This window comes from Tachypleus tridentatus, chromosome 10, assembly GCF_004210375.1.
Source record: "Tachypleus tridentatus isolate NWPU-2018 chromosome 10, ASM421037v1, whole genome shotgun sequence".
In the NCBI taxonomy this organism is placed as follows: Eukaryota; Metazoa; Arthropoda; class Merostomata; order Xiphosura; family Limulidae; genus Tachypleus; species Tachypleus tridentatus.
The window spans coordinates 98,260,294-98,276,274 of NC_134834.1; the positions used below are offsets into that span (position 1 = coordinate 98,260,294).

The 15,981-nt window shown below is 33.9% G+C and overlaps 1 long non-coding RNA gene across 1 annotated transcript in view; it reads left to right on the top strand.

Moving 5' to 3' along the window:
* The window catches only part of LOC143229929 (uncharacterized), a 114,348-nt gene that overhangs the window by 77,591 nt on the left and 20,776 nt on the right, over positions 1–15,981 (top strand). The window lies entirely within an intron of this gene.

Genomic DNA, 15,981 nt, shown 5'->3' on the forward strand with positions numbered 1-15,981 from the left:
ATATGTATTTGTTACGTCAATCGTGATTTATACTTCAAGTCTCACTTTAACTGTGGTTAATAGTTCCTCATATAGGTATATAACACAGTTAAATAAATCATTATTCACTTGTTAACGTTAATATCCAATCACAACACAAGTTTCTGATATCTAGTCAACTATGCTTGTCACCTTTCATAAAATTTATATAATGAAAATTCCCCTCTCGAATGTTAAAAATCAATAGTTATAGAACTGATTTAGCTAAAATAATTAGTTTCTGTTATTTGTATCAGGTTATTTGAAAGTGGCGTGGTTTTAAATTCAAATACTGGTCAGTAGAGTCTGCCATAGTTTACAATATCATGGCATAATAGCATATTGATATCTGCCATAGTGTAGAATATCATATACTACTGACATATTTAAGTTTCCCATAGCTTACAGTACTACCTCTTAATGATATATTGAACTCTGCCGTAGTCTACAACATCATGTCTTATTGATAAATTGAAGTATACCATAGTCTACGATACTATGCCTTATTGACATATTAGGGTCTGTCACAGTCTACAATATCATGTCTTACTGACATATAGAAGTCTGCCACAGTCTACAATATCATGTCTTATTGACATATTGAAGCCTGCCACAGTCTACAATATCATATCCTATTTATATATTGAAATCTGCTATAGTCTACAATATCATGTCTTATTCATATAATGAATTTTGCCATCAATTAAAATATCATGTATTATTGACACATTGAAGTCTGCCACAGTCTACAATATCATGTCTTTTTGACATTTTGAAGTATTCTCTAGCTTAAAACATGATGTCTTATTGATATATTGAGTCTACAATATCAGACTAGTTTACAATATCATGTCTTATTGACATATTGAAGTCTGTTACAGTCTCTTACTGACATTTCAAAATTTATTAGAGTCAACAGTATCATGTCTTATTCATATAATGAAATCTGCTTTAGTCTACAATATCCTGTCTTATTGGCGTATTAAAGTCTGCCCGAGTCTACAATATCATGTCTTATTGCATTTTGTGGGTCTATCACAATCTGCAATGTCATGCCTTATTCGTACATTGAAGTCTGCTGCAGTCCACAATATCGTGTTATATATATATAAAGGTCTGTTGTAGTCTACAATATCTTGTTTTATTAACATAATTGAGTATGCCACAATCTACAACATCGTGTATTATTGACACATTAAAGTCTGACATAATCTGAAATATCTTGTCTTATTTATATATTGAAGTGTGCTGTAGTCTACAATATCATATCTTATTGACATATTGAATCTGTAATAGTCTACAAAATTATATCTTATTCACATATTGAGTCTGCCATAGTCTACAATACCATGTCTTATTGCGTTTTAAAGGTCTGTCATAGTGTACAATATCATGTCTTAATGACATATTAAATTCCGCTATTGTCTACAATATCGTATCTTATTGACATATAAAAGTCTGACATAAACTACAATATCATATCGTATTAATATATTGAAGTCTGTCATATTTTACAATATCAAATCTTATTCACACATTGAATCTGCCATAGTCTGCAATATCGTATCTTATTGACATATTGAAGTCTGACATAGTCTACAGTATCGTGTCTTATTGACATATTGACTTTGCCATAGTCAACAATATCATGTTATTAAGATATGATATTGACATATTGACTTTGCCATAGTCTACAATATCATATCTTAATAACATATTGAAATTTCACATAGCCTACAATATCATGTCTTTTTGGCATATTGAAGGTTGCCATAATCTACTATATCATATTTTGTTCACATATTGAAAATACTGCCATAGTCTACTACATCATATTTTCTTCACATATTGAAAATACTGCCATAATCTACTATATCATATTTTGTTCACATAATTGAAAATACTGCCATAATCTACTATATCATATTTTGTTCACATATTGAAAATACTGCCATAATCTACTATATTATGTCTTATTTATATAATGAAGTCTTCCACAATCTAAAATATCATGTCTTATTGACATATTTAGTCTGCGGTAGTCTACAACATCATGTCTTTTTGATATTTTAAAGTCTGCAATAGTCTACAATATCGTGTCTTATTGACAAATTAAACTCTGTCATAGTCTACAATATCATATCTTTTTCACATATTGAATCTGCCATCGTCTACAATATCATGTGTGATTGACATATTGAAGTCTGCCATAGACTACAATATCATATCTTTTTCACATATTGAATCTGCCATCGTCTACAATATCATGTGTGATTGACATATTGAAGTCTGTTGTAATCTACAATATCATGACTTATAGACATATTGTAGTCTGTTATAGTCTAATATACCATGTCTTATGGAAATTTTGAAGTTCATATATACCATGTCTTATGGACATTTTGAAGTATGCCATAGTTTACAATATAGTGTCTTACTGACATTTTGCAGTCTGGCATAGTATACAATATGATATCTTATTGGCATACTGAAGTCTGCTATAGTCTACAATATCATGTCTTACTGACATTGATATCTGGTATATTCTACAATATCATGTCGTATTGACATATTGAAGTCTGCTATTCTCTACAATACAATCTGTTACTGATATATATGTGTAAAAACGGCTCGTTTGGGTTGTGAAAATATTTTACGTAGAGGAGCGAACAACGTTTCGACCTTCTTCGGTCATTGTCAGGTTCACAAAGAAAGAGGTAACTGACCGGAAGCTGACCACATGTTTGAAAGGGGTTGTGTAACTGAGTGTCGGAATGTAGAGGGCGGTATTAGATGTTTGAATATATAATTTTATTTATTTTATTATATTAATATAGGTATAAAGGCGTTCCTTTATATTGGTTTATTTTGGGTTTAAGTTGTTGTGTAAGTAAGGCTTCTTTAATTTTGCGTTTGTTTATGTTTGTTTCTTTATTTAGTATTTGAGTGTTTTTTATGGTTATGTTGTGTTTATTTGATTTGCAGTGTTGAAAACGTGTGAAGGTGACTTCTTGTGTTCTTTGAATCTGGTTTCCATTTTTCTACTTGTTTTTCCAACATAGAAGTCGTGGCAGTTATCACATTGTATTTTGTAAATAATGTTGGTGTGGTGTTTGTCAGTGTAGATTTTACATACTATAGACCTCAGTTTTGTGCCTGGTTGTTCGCTCCTCTACGTAAAATATTTTCTCAACCCAAACGAGCCGTTTTTACATATATATTCCTCTACAAGTGGGTTTTCCCGACATCACTGATTAATCTGTTATTGACATTTTGAAATTGCCATAGTCCACAATATTATGTCTTATCTATATAATGAAGTCTGCTCTAGTTTACGATATCATGTCTTATAGCATTTTAAAGGTCCGTCATAGTCTACAATATTATGTGTTATTGACATATTGAAGTCTGATTTAGTCTACTATATCACGTTTTATATATACATATTGAAGTCTGGTATAGTCTTCAATAGCATGACTGACTTACATACTAAAGTCTGCTATAGTCTACAATATCATGTCTTATTGACCTACTGAGTCTGCCACACTCTAAGATATTATGTCTTATTGTTATATTGAAATCTGCTGTAGTCTACACTATCATGTCTTATTGACATATTGAAGTCTGCCATTATCATGTCTTATTGACATATTGAAGTCTACCATTATCATGTATTCATGAAATTTTTAAGTCTGCCATAGCTTACAATATCTTGTCTTATTCATATAATGAAATCTGCCATAATCTAAAATATCATAAGTTATCGACATATTGAAGTCTCCCATAGTCTACAATATGATATCTTGTTGACAAATTTAGGTCTGCCATAGTCTATAATATCATGTCTTATTGCGTTATAAAGGTCAGTCATAGGCTACAATATTATCTCTTATTGACATGTTGAAGTCTGATGTTGTCTGCAATATCATGTTTTATTTGTATAATTAAATCTGCTGTAGTCTACCGATCATATTATATATATATATATATTGAAGTCTGCTGTAGTCTACCGATTATATATATATATATTGAAGTCTGCTGTAGTCTACCGATCATATTATATATATATATATTGAAGTATGCTGTAGTCTACAATATTATGTTTTATTTGTATAATTAGATCTGCTGTAGTCTACCGATCATATTATATATATATATATATTGAAGTCTGCTGTAGTCTACAATATTATGTCTTATTGAGATATTGATGTTTGCTGTCGTTTTTGATATGAAATACAATTCATGTATTGTCATAATGAAGAGTATATTCCAACTGAACTTTTGGTGTAATGAAATAATCTGTTTTACACATATTTCTGAACTCACCACACAACAATACATTTTATTACATCTAATTCTTCATTACTAAAGACAAAGTACACTAACTGCATAGTATCTGTAGTAAAAACTAAATTTAAAGCAGTCCTGTTGTTAATACAGTGTCAGGCAGTCCTGTTGTTAATACAGTGTCAGGCAGTCCTTATTGTTAATACAGTGTAAGGCAGTCCTGTTGTTAATACAGTGTCAGGCAGTCATTATTGTTAATACAGTGTCAGGCAGTCCTGTTGTTAATACAGTGTAAGGCAGTCCTTACTGTTTATAAAGTGTCAGGCAGTCCTTACTGTTAATACAGTGTCAGGCAGTCCTTACTGTTAATACAGTGTAAGGCAATCCTGCTGTTAATACAGTGTCAAGCAGTCCTTACTGTTAATACAGTGTAAGGCAATCCTGTTGTTAATACAGTGTCAAGCAGTCCTTACTGTTAATACTGTGTGAAGTTATCCTTGTTGTTAATACAGTGCCAGGATATCCTTGATGTCAATATAGTGTCTTGATGTCTATGCTGGTATCAATGCCAGGGTTTCGATATAGATATTCCATTGTTTATCTTTATGCTTAAAACCAAACCAACAGACAATTCTCTCACAACAGTGTGATTATAACCCATGATTTTTAAATGTGTTTTAATGTAACGAAAGCTGGTTTTATGTTACAAGGGATTCCACATGTTAATGTAAAAGACTGATGGTCAGGACACTCGATTTGCTATCTGTGTGTCACGAGTTCGAATCCCGTTACCTGACATAGTTGTCCTTACAGGTGTTGGAGACGTTACGATGTCGTGGTTAATCCCACTATTCATTGGTAAAAGAGTGTCCCAAGATCTGGCGGCAGGTGTTGTTGATAAGCTACTTACCATTCACTTTTAAAATTAAGGAAACCTAGTTCAGATTGGATTCGATTAGCTTTATGCGAAACTTTACAAACAAGCAAATAAATAAACAGGTGTGAAAGGTTAGGACTAATAATACAAGTAAAGAAGTGTTTGGTCCTCAGATATGAGATAAAACCAGTTTGTCGACAACTAAAGTACATTCCATCTTTATATCAACTTCATAGTTTAATTTTGATTGTTTCTGAATTTCGCGCAAAGATACCCGAGGGGTATCTGCCTTAGCCGTCCCTAATTTAGCAGTGCAAGACTAGAGGGAAGACAGTTAGTCATCACCACCCACCACCAACTCTTAGGCTACTTTTTTACCAACGAATAGTGGAATTGACCGTCACATTATAACACTTCCACAACTGAAAGGGCTAGTATGTTTGGTGCGACTGGGATTCGAACTCGCGACTCTCAGAATACGAGTAGAACGCCTTAACCCACCTGGCCTTGTCGTGCCGTTTAATTTTGAACCCACAGTTTGATTGAAAAGTTGTCAAAGCAAGAAATACAAGAAACACAACATTGTACTTTATTCATCCGGTAACAGAAGTTACTCTACAAATAACAGCTGAGAGAGGGCTCGTTTGATTACAGCCATTACCGACAGTATAAGAGAAAGCTTCTAATAGGGCAAAAGTCTTGCAGTAAATAAACCAAGCTATCAACCTCAAACAGGAGAAAGAAAACCTTGATGTAGAATTATTATAATGTTGGATTATGCTTAAAACGATAGGTTTGAAACCTTCTGATAGTGTTATTACGTTTCCTGCACATGTGTATATACATACTGCACATTAGATCTTCCAACCTCAGTCGTTATTGGTACTGCACATTAGATCTTCCAACCTTAGTCGTTATTAGTACTGCACATTAGATCTTCCAACCTCAGTCGTTATTAGTACATTATTCGGTGAAAGTAATATATGGACGGTAGTTTTTACAACTGTTTTTATTTTTGAAATTAAAACAGCAGAATAACTTATATTTCCCCCCTACTCATAGTTACTTGCCCCCTTGTGGGCCACACAATACTTATAGTTGAGCAACACTATGATTTACACACGGCATTAGAGCGATACATTAACGATTAAGTGGATAGTTATTCAGGAATATTTTATATGATAACAGTTCTGTCTTGTAACAATCGATGTTTCCATAGTTACCAATTAAGTATCAAGCGATCCAAGAACAAATAGACCATACGAGCAGCTAAGCCTAAAGCAGTAGTTACACTTACTTCAACAAATAATCATAAGATTGACTTAAATATTCTATTTATTATTGACATGTGTCTCCTCGATGGAAATTTACGGATTTACAACGCTAAAATTCGGGGTTCGGTTCCAACTTAGATAAGGCATTTGCCCAAAGTATCCCTCGCTGAGACATCGGTAAGTCTTCGGATTTGCAACGCTGAAATCAAGGATTCGATTCCCCTTGGTGGTCACAACAGATAGCCTGATGAGGCTTCTTTGCCATAAGAAAACACACACATGCCAAATGTGTTGATGCTTTAGAACAAGCAAACAAACTATTGTGATGTCGTTAAATTCTTTGTTTTGTGTACTACACGTACTGTTCATGCACAGTGTGTTATACTTGATTTTGGATGTATCGTTTGTTTGTCCAAGTTTAAAGACAAATTATTGTAATGTTTGCTGAACTAAATTCGTTGGTGGCGTGTGGCCCAGTCCTTAAAGTGCTCGGCTGGGAATCCTATACTACGTGGTTTATGGGATTCCTATGCTACGTGGTTTATGGGATCCTATACTAGGTGGTTTATGGGATCCTATACTAGGTGGTTTTTGGGATCCTATACTAGGTGGTTTATGCCGCCTGTTGCCCAAAAATTCGCTCTGCTCTTTGGGGTCGTGGATATTTCATTAAAAAGCGATGGTCTAAACCCACCATTCGGTCAAAGAAATGAAATCCTGTAATTGTCGTCTTTCCAGTCTATCAGTTCAAAAGTAGGAACAGCTGCACACATCTGTATATTAATTCCAAAGAAACGAAACATGATACGTTGGTACGTTATCAGTAAATTTTCCATGTTTTTTCACCTGACATCAATTAAAACTATCAGAACATAGACACGTGCTTCTCCAGCGGAAACCAGATAAAAGTAATGATAATTTTAACAATGACTGCTTTATATTCGATTTTCGTAATTATGTTAAATGACACTTGATGACGCTACAAAGAAGCACAATACCGTTAAGAGAAAGGTAGATATAAATTGATTTAGTTAGTCGAGCACCTTCCCATCTCAGGGTCGTAACTATACTTACATTGTGTGAAAGGTAGATATAAACTGATTTAGTTAGTCGAGCACCTTCCCCTCTTAGGGTCGTAACTATACTTACAATGTGTGAAAGGTAGATATAAACTGATTTAGTTAGTCGAGCACCTTCCCATCTCAGGGTCGTAATTATACTTACATTCTGTGAAAGGTAGATATAAACTGATTTAGTTAGTCGAGCACCTTCCCCTCTCAGGGTCGTAACTATACTTACAATGTGTGAAAGGTAGATATAAACTGATTTAGTTAGTCGAGCACCTTCCCATCTCAGGGTCGTAACTATACTTACAATGTGTGAAAGGTAGATATAAACTGATTTAGTTAGTCGAGCACTTTCCCCTCTCAGGGTCGTAATTATACTTACATTCTGTGAAAGATAGATAAAAACTGATTTAGTTAGTCGAGCACCTTCCCCTCTCAGGGTCGTAATTATACTTACATTCTGTGAAAGGTAGATATAAACTGATTTAGTCAGTCGAGCACCTTCCCATGTGAGGCTCGTAACTATACTTACATTGTGTAACAGAAGGGATATAAGAAAATAATTTGAATAATTAGTTGTTTCATATTAACTGTAAGAAATATTTAAATCATATTTATATGTTTAATTGAATACAAATATCAAAGAACAACAAATAACGTGGTAGAAAGGAATGGTTGAATTGAAGTCAGATATATTTGAAGTTTTTCGTTTAGTGTTATATATATTCGTTACAAAACTGAGATTAAAACACGGTCTCGCTTCTAAACGTAACATATACATATATATATATATCTTTAGTCCTCTCTATTTTCACCAAATGTTTTAATTACAACTCGTAGCATCAGAATATATATTTATAAAGATACGTTAAAGTTTGAATGATTCCTTGATTTTATATTTTCTATTATGACAATAAATTTGATCAGAAATATACAGTTAATCGTACGAGAAACAGTGTTGTACGCTGTATTAACTGACGTTGAGTGCTAGCTTGAAATGTCAACGTTCTTTGAATAAAAAGAAACTTGACGATTGTTAACGTGTTATTTAATTTGAATAAAATTCATGTTTCACATATTGTTATTCTTCATTCAGCCATCATCAGTCCGACCTTTGTTGTTACGAGTTCAAACTAATCTGAATCGTTTATTTCATCTATCTACAGAGCTATAGATGTTACCTGTTACGAGTTTAAATTATTACATCTGCTATAAGATTGAATGGTTACATTTGATATATAGCCATCAATATATTTAAACTGATAGAACAGAGGGGGAAAAGCTGGTCAACATATTCGTCTACCAGTGTTGTGCTTAACTTCGTCTGACCAAACTGGGGATTTGACAGTTACTTTTATGGTGCATCCTCAAATCCAGAACTGTGTGAAGTATTTCTGCGGCAATGAATCTTAAACCATGAAGTTTGATTAGCTATTAATAACACTTTAGTTCTTAAACCATGAAGTTTGATTGGTTATTAATAACACTTTAGTTCTTAAACCATGAAGTTTGATTGGCTATTAATAACACTTTAGTTCTTAAACCATGAAGTTTGATTGGCTATTAATAAAACTTTAGTTCTTAAACCATGAAGTTTAATTGGCTATTAATAACACTTTAGTTGTCTCTTAACTAAAATAAATAATGAGGTAGACTTTAATAAATTTGTCTTTGAGTAGGGGGCACTATTCTACAGAAATCATACAGTAGAGCGAACTTAGGATGATGTTTATATGAATGTTACTATATGGATTAAAGTTTAAATTGTGATTAGCTATAACAAAAGTGTTTTTCTTTAAATAATATATTATAAATTGTCAAAGATATATCTCGTACGCCTTCAGATAAATTTAAAGAATGATCCTGAATCAGGTATAATGGTAGTAGTTTAATTAACTCCAACAGTCGCTAACAGCAGTTTCTGATAGTTTAATGAACTCCAACAGTCGCTAATAGCAGTTTCTGGTAGTTTAATTAACTCCAACAGTCGCTAACAGCAGTTTCTGGCAGTGTAATTAACTCCAACAGTTGCTAACAGCAGTTTCTGATAGTTTAATGAACTCCAACAGTCGCTAATAGCAGTTTCTGGTAGTTTAATTAACTCCAACAGTCGCTAACAGCAGTTTCTGGTAGTTTAATGAACTCCAACAGTCGCTAACAGCAGTTTCTGGTAGTGTAATTAACTCCAACAGTCGCTAACAGCAGTTTCTGGTAGTTTAATGAACTCCAACAGTCGCTAACAGCAGTTTCTGGTAGTTTAATTAACTCCAACAGTCGCTAACAGCAGTTTCTGGTTGTTTAAGTAGCTTCAACAGTCGCTAACAGCAGCTTTTGGTTCATGTCCATTAATTAAATTTTTCGTTTCACCCGTTGATGTTTCTCTAAGGATATTTTTTATTTTTCTTCGTTAATAGGAAACCTCTGTGTTAATAATAACACCCTTGAAGGATACTTGACATTCTACACTCTTATGTCTATCTAAAGGCAGCTCATTATGTTTCATGTCATCTCTAATCGTTTCAACTGAACAGAACATACGTTTTGATAAGCTGTTTTAAGTTTGACTTTTTCCTATTTTTACAGTTACTGGTATTATAATTCATCAAGAATACATGGTGGAAAATATGGAACGCTTTTAAAACCTTAATTATTCATTTTATTCCTTTCACACAAATTCTTTCTTACTTCCCAATTTGTTTTTTTATAGTCAGAATTTACTCAATTTATACGAAAATAAAATATTTATAATTTATAGCTGAAGAAGTAAAAAAGCAATCTAGCCCTTACTGTTTCTCGTGCTTAAGAACAAAATGCTAAGCTTACTTCCCGCCGATAAGGTCTTTCCTATCATTTGATGTTGTGGCATGTATTTCTTTCGAGTCTACAATAACCCTGTGATGTAAGAGTTGCAAAGATAGTCAGGACTTATTATGCGACAAATATTTAACTGTTATGAGATATGTAGTCAAGGTATAAAGCCGAGTGTGTCAGCTTCTTGGCGTCTGAACCAATTGATGACACTGGAGAATAACAAACACTGAATGTTTCAACAACTGTAATCGTAAGAAGAAAGACAACATAGTGGTGTTTTCAAATGTATGAAGAAACTCTAGAGGATATCCCATTAGTCTGAAGAAAAACCGCTTGGATTTTTACTGTCAACCTTAACAAAAAATAAGGAAAATAAATGTTCATATAACACTAGAAGACAGAATAAAAACAACAGATATAAGACATGCAGTAAGGTTCATTCTAGGAACTGAATGGAAATAGGCTGGACACGTACCAAGGTATTCCGATAATAGGTTGACATAAAGAACAATGGTATGGTAACCTAGGATAGGTTTGTTTTTTGTTTGATTTGAATTTCAAGCACAGCTACACAAGAGCTATCTGCGTTGGTCGTCTCTAATTTACCAGTGTAAGACGAGAAGCTATCTGCGCTAGCCGTCCTTAAATTAATAGTGTAAGACTAGAGGGAGAGCAGCCACCCACTCCCAACTCTTGGTCAAGTCCTTTACCATTGAATAATGGAACTGACCGTCACATAACAATGCCTCCTCGACTGGAAAGACCAACATGTTTGGCGTGACGGAGATTCGAACAAGCAAACCTCAGATTGCGAGTCAAGCGTTATACCGGGCTCATAGAACAGGGAAGACATATAAAGGAAGGCTAAAGAGATGGTATGCTGAGAATAGGAAATACTGGACTGGTCTCACAGAGAACTATATCCATTGAGGGTGGTAGCAGTTTAGATAGATAAAATTGTTTTACTTCTTCTAGTTTCATATGAAAACAAAAATTCATTTTGATAACATAAAAATAAACGTAGTATGATGAAATTTCTCGTCATGAAAGGTAAGTTTATGGAACCAAAGTACATATACATTCTGATAGTCTACACCAATCATAAATAAACAATAATAATCCCTATAGAAGTAAAAGCAGTCAAACTATTCCCAGCAATACTGTGGCAATGCATACATGTCTCCCAAAACGTTTAACATGTAGAAATCAAAATTTTCTCCATGTAACAGATTGGGGCAATATTTCATGTATGGAATTTCTGAAAAGGGTACGTGACACTAGTAATGTAGGTAACAGAAGGATATCCAGATAAAACTCAAACTTACCTCAAGTTGGTGACATTCAGTAACTCAGGGTCTTCTCTAAACATGATATAAGACAATCCAGAAGATATAGAACAACTTTGAAGAGATCTTGTGAATTTACATAATACACGACAATTATCGTGTGCATCCACACGGATCTTTGTTTTATTACAAAAAATATATGAAACATTGATCTTTGATTAAAACGTGAAATGAAACATGGGTCATTGTTTTTAATTAAAACACTGAATGAAATACGTTCTGGAGATCTAGTTTCATCAAAGTTGTCAAAAGCAAAGCTTAAAAACGAAATTTTATTTTAATTTAAAAGTAAATTTCGTTATCATCATAACAAAGTTTAAAGATATCATAGAGTAATAATAGTAATAAAAACATATATTATTGCAAACTGAATAAATCAATGTCACTAAACAGTGTGTTAGACTCGCTGTAATACAACAAAATAAAGAATAATTATATTGTGTTGGATTATCGCAAGGTTAAACATAATGCTTTATAGTGTGCTGGAGTATCACCGAATTAAAAACAATGCCTATATTGTGTTAGATTATCACCAAGTTAAACAGAATACTTATACTGTGTTAGATTGTTAGCGAGCAAAAACATATGGTTCTGTTAAGTTGGATTATCATAAGTCAAACATAATGTCCATATTGTGTTGGACTATCAACGGGTGAGTTAAACAGAAAGCTTGTATTTTTAAAGAGAAATATTGATTACTGATATGAAAAACGAATGGTTGTAGACTTTAAAAAATCAACATAAAATCTATGGTCCACAGGCATTACTATACCAACTCAGTGAATTACACAGTTTCTCTTATCTTTTTCTGATACACACAAGAAGTGTTAAATCAATGAAATGCGTTATTAAACTGACTTCCATTTACTCATGTCTTCCTTAACTCAGGTAAAATAAGTACAGATTCGCTACAAAACCATTCATTGCTGGTTTATTTAACGTAACAACAACATGGTGAAACTGTCGAGGCATTAACTATCTATGTACAGGACCAACTTTTACTGAACGTAAAAACCAGATAACACTACAATCGAGGTACTAACACAACAGGCGTTACTTCCAAGTCCATTCTATGATAAGATGTTGTAACTACGGTGGTACTGATGAGCTAATTATCGCTAATTTATTTGACGTGTCAAGAGAACCTCAAATAATCGAGAGAACCACCCGGATAAATGCAGCTATTTTTTTCTTTAAAGCGTTCCGATAGATAGCAGCACAATCACAGTTCTACAAAACCGACAGCTACAACATTTTGTGGCAAGACGTGAAAGTATGGTGGGGAAAAAATCTGGTTTATATCTCGAGTTTTCCTGGTTTTTAAGCTCTAACTACAACATAGTGAATGCAAGTAGGAATGTTACATTCTTGTGTTAGAGCGGTGTTAGCTAGGACAACAAAATGTCTTTCTTTATACGGTGGAGGATACAAGTACTTCTCAAGGAAGAACGTTTAATTTTGTTACAAACATACCAATGTATTTAAAGTATCGAACTCCACACAGCCTGGAATATTACAGTACATAAGTTTCAAGACTTATTGGTTAGCGATATCTTCATAAATTACTCAATTACAAATTTACTGTTTCTGTCGATTGAAATTCGATCTCAATATTTTGGCGACACTGCGATGAATTACCGACTTTCTTTGTTTCTTTCCTATGAAAGCGTAAAGCTACATAATAGGCTATCTGTGCTTCGCCCACCAGTAATATCGGAATCCGCTGTGAGTTTTCGGACTTACAGTTGGGCGGCTGAATCACCGGATATCGACATGAACGTTACTGATAGAAATACAGAATCAGCCTCTCTATGATAGACAGATAAATAAAATAGGTGAGTAAATAAGTAGTTAATTATACAGGTAAACGTAAAGACATGCAGACAAATCAACAGACATACAAATAACTTGCTATATAGGGCAATGGACAGATGGACAGGTATGCTGGGAAACAGACGAAAAGTCAAGTAGATAGTCAGATAGATAGACAGTAGGTTACTAAATATACACGTAGACAGGAAACAGATAAACTGTTATAAAGTTAGGTGTAAGATAACATTGTCTGAAACTAAGAGAATTGGAGAAAGCAGATAGATTTTGATAAAGAATATGAGATTAGAGTACTCATTTAAAAACGAGTGATGTAAGTGAGTATTATGGCCATATTTTATGATTATCTCATGTACTGGAAACAGATATAAATACAGAAGGAAAGGGAGTGACTCGGTGTAGATCTGAGAAAATAATATAAAGACAAGAGTTCAACAGAAACTAGAGTAAAGCGAGGAAATGTGATAGAGAACGAATATGCTTATAGTAGCGAAGGAAGAAAGTAATATGCTTCTAATAAGAAATAAAACGTAGTTCTAAGTTTATGTGTTATTGATAGCCTTAATAAACAACAATACGTTCTATTTACATGGATATAAGTCAATTTCTGACAACAATACCAGTAGGTACAATTTAAATAAAGTTCATGGACTTAACAAGATAGTTTGGTTTGTTTTGAATTTCGCGCAAAGCTACACGAGAGCTATCGTCACTAGTGGTCCCAAGTTTAGTAGTGTAGGACCAGAGGGAAGGTAACTAGTCAGCACTACCCACCGCCAACTTTTAGGCTACTCTTTTGCTAACGAATAGTGGGATTCACCGTATCATTATAACGCCTTCACGGATAGAAGTGAGAGCATGACTGGTTTGACGGGGATTCGAACTCGCGCACCCTCAGACGAGTGCCTTAACCACCTGGCTATGCCGGGCCGTAAGAAGAGAGAGACAAAATTCTAGTATAGCACGATCGTGATACAAACAGATAGACACACTGGTAGATAAACAATGAAACAGACACACAAATAAAGAAACAGAGAGAGATATATTTTCCTGGTTGTATTTTTCCTGGAATACTTAAACTTTGTTTCTAAAAGAATGTTCCACTTCATTTCACGTCATCATCACGTGCTTCTAGTAATCTAATAAAATTACACGAAATCGAAAACCAATAGGTTTGTTTGTTTGTTTTGAAATTTCGCACAAAGCTACTCTAGGGCTATCTGTGCTAGCCGTCCCTAATTTAGTAGTGTAAGACTAGAGGGAAGGCAGCTAGTCATCACAACCCACCGCCAACTCTTGGGCTACTCTTTTACCAACGAATAGTGGGATTGACCGTCACTTATAACGCCCCCACGGCTGGGAGGGCGAGCATGTTTGGCGCGATTCGGGCGCGAACCCGCGACCCTCAGTTTACGAAGCGCACGCCTTAACGCGCTAGGCCATGCCAGGCCCAAAACCAATAGGTGTGGTACATTTCAAACATGCACAAAACAGCTTTCTAATCCATAAGAATGCCATGTTAACATTGATAGAACATTTTCTACTGTTTTTAGGTAGATATGAGTGTTATTAACTGGCTGTTAGGTAGCTATAAGTACAGCTAATTGGTTATTAGACAGATATAACTACTGTTCACTGGTTCTTCGGTAGATATAAGTACAGTTAATTTGTTATTAGACAGATATAAGTACTGTTCACTGGTTGTTCGGTAGATATAAGTACAGTTAATTGGTTATTAGACAGATATAAGTACTGTTCACTGATTGTTCGGTAGATATAAGTACACTTAATTGGTTATTAGACAGATATAAGTACTGTTCACTAGTTGTTTGGTAGATATAAGTACAGTTAATTGGTTATTAGACAGATATAAGTACTGTTCACTGGTTGTTCGGTAGATATGAGTACAGTTAATTGGTTATTAGACAGATATAAGTACTGTTCACTGATTGTTCGGTAGATATAAGTACACTTAATTGGTTATTAGACAGATATAAGTACTGTTCACTAGTTGTTTGGTAGATATAAGTACAGTTAATTGGTTATTAGACAGATATAAGTACTGTTCACTGGTTGTTCGGTAGATATGAGTACAGTTAATTCGTTATTAGACAGATATAAGTACTGTTCACTGGTTGTTTGATAGATATAAGTACAGTTAATTGGTTATTAGACAGATATAAGTACTGTTCACTGGTTGTTCGATAGATATGAGTACAGTTAATTGGTTATTAGACAGATATAATTACTGTTCACTGATTGTTCGGTAGATATAAGTACACTTAATTGGTTATTAGACAGATATAAGTACTGTTCACTGGTTGTTCGGTAGATATAAGTACAGTTAATTGGTTATTAGACATATATAAGTACTGTTCACTAGTTGTTTGGTAGATATAAGTACAGTTAATTGGTTATTAGACAGATATAAGTACTGTTCACTGGTTGTTCGGTAGATATGAGTACAGTTA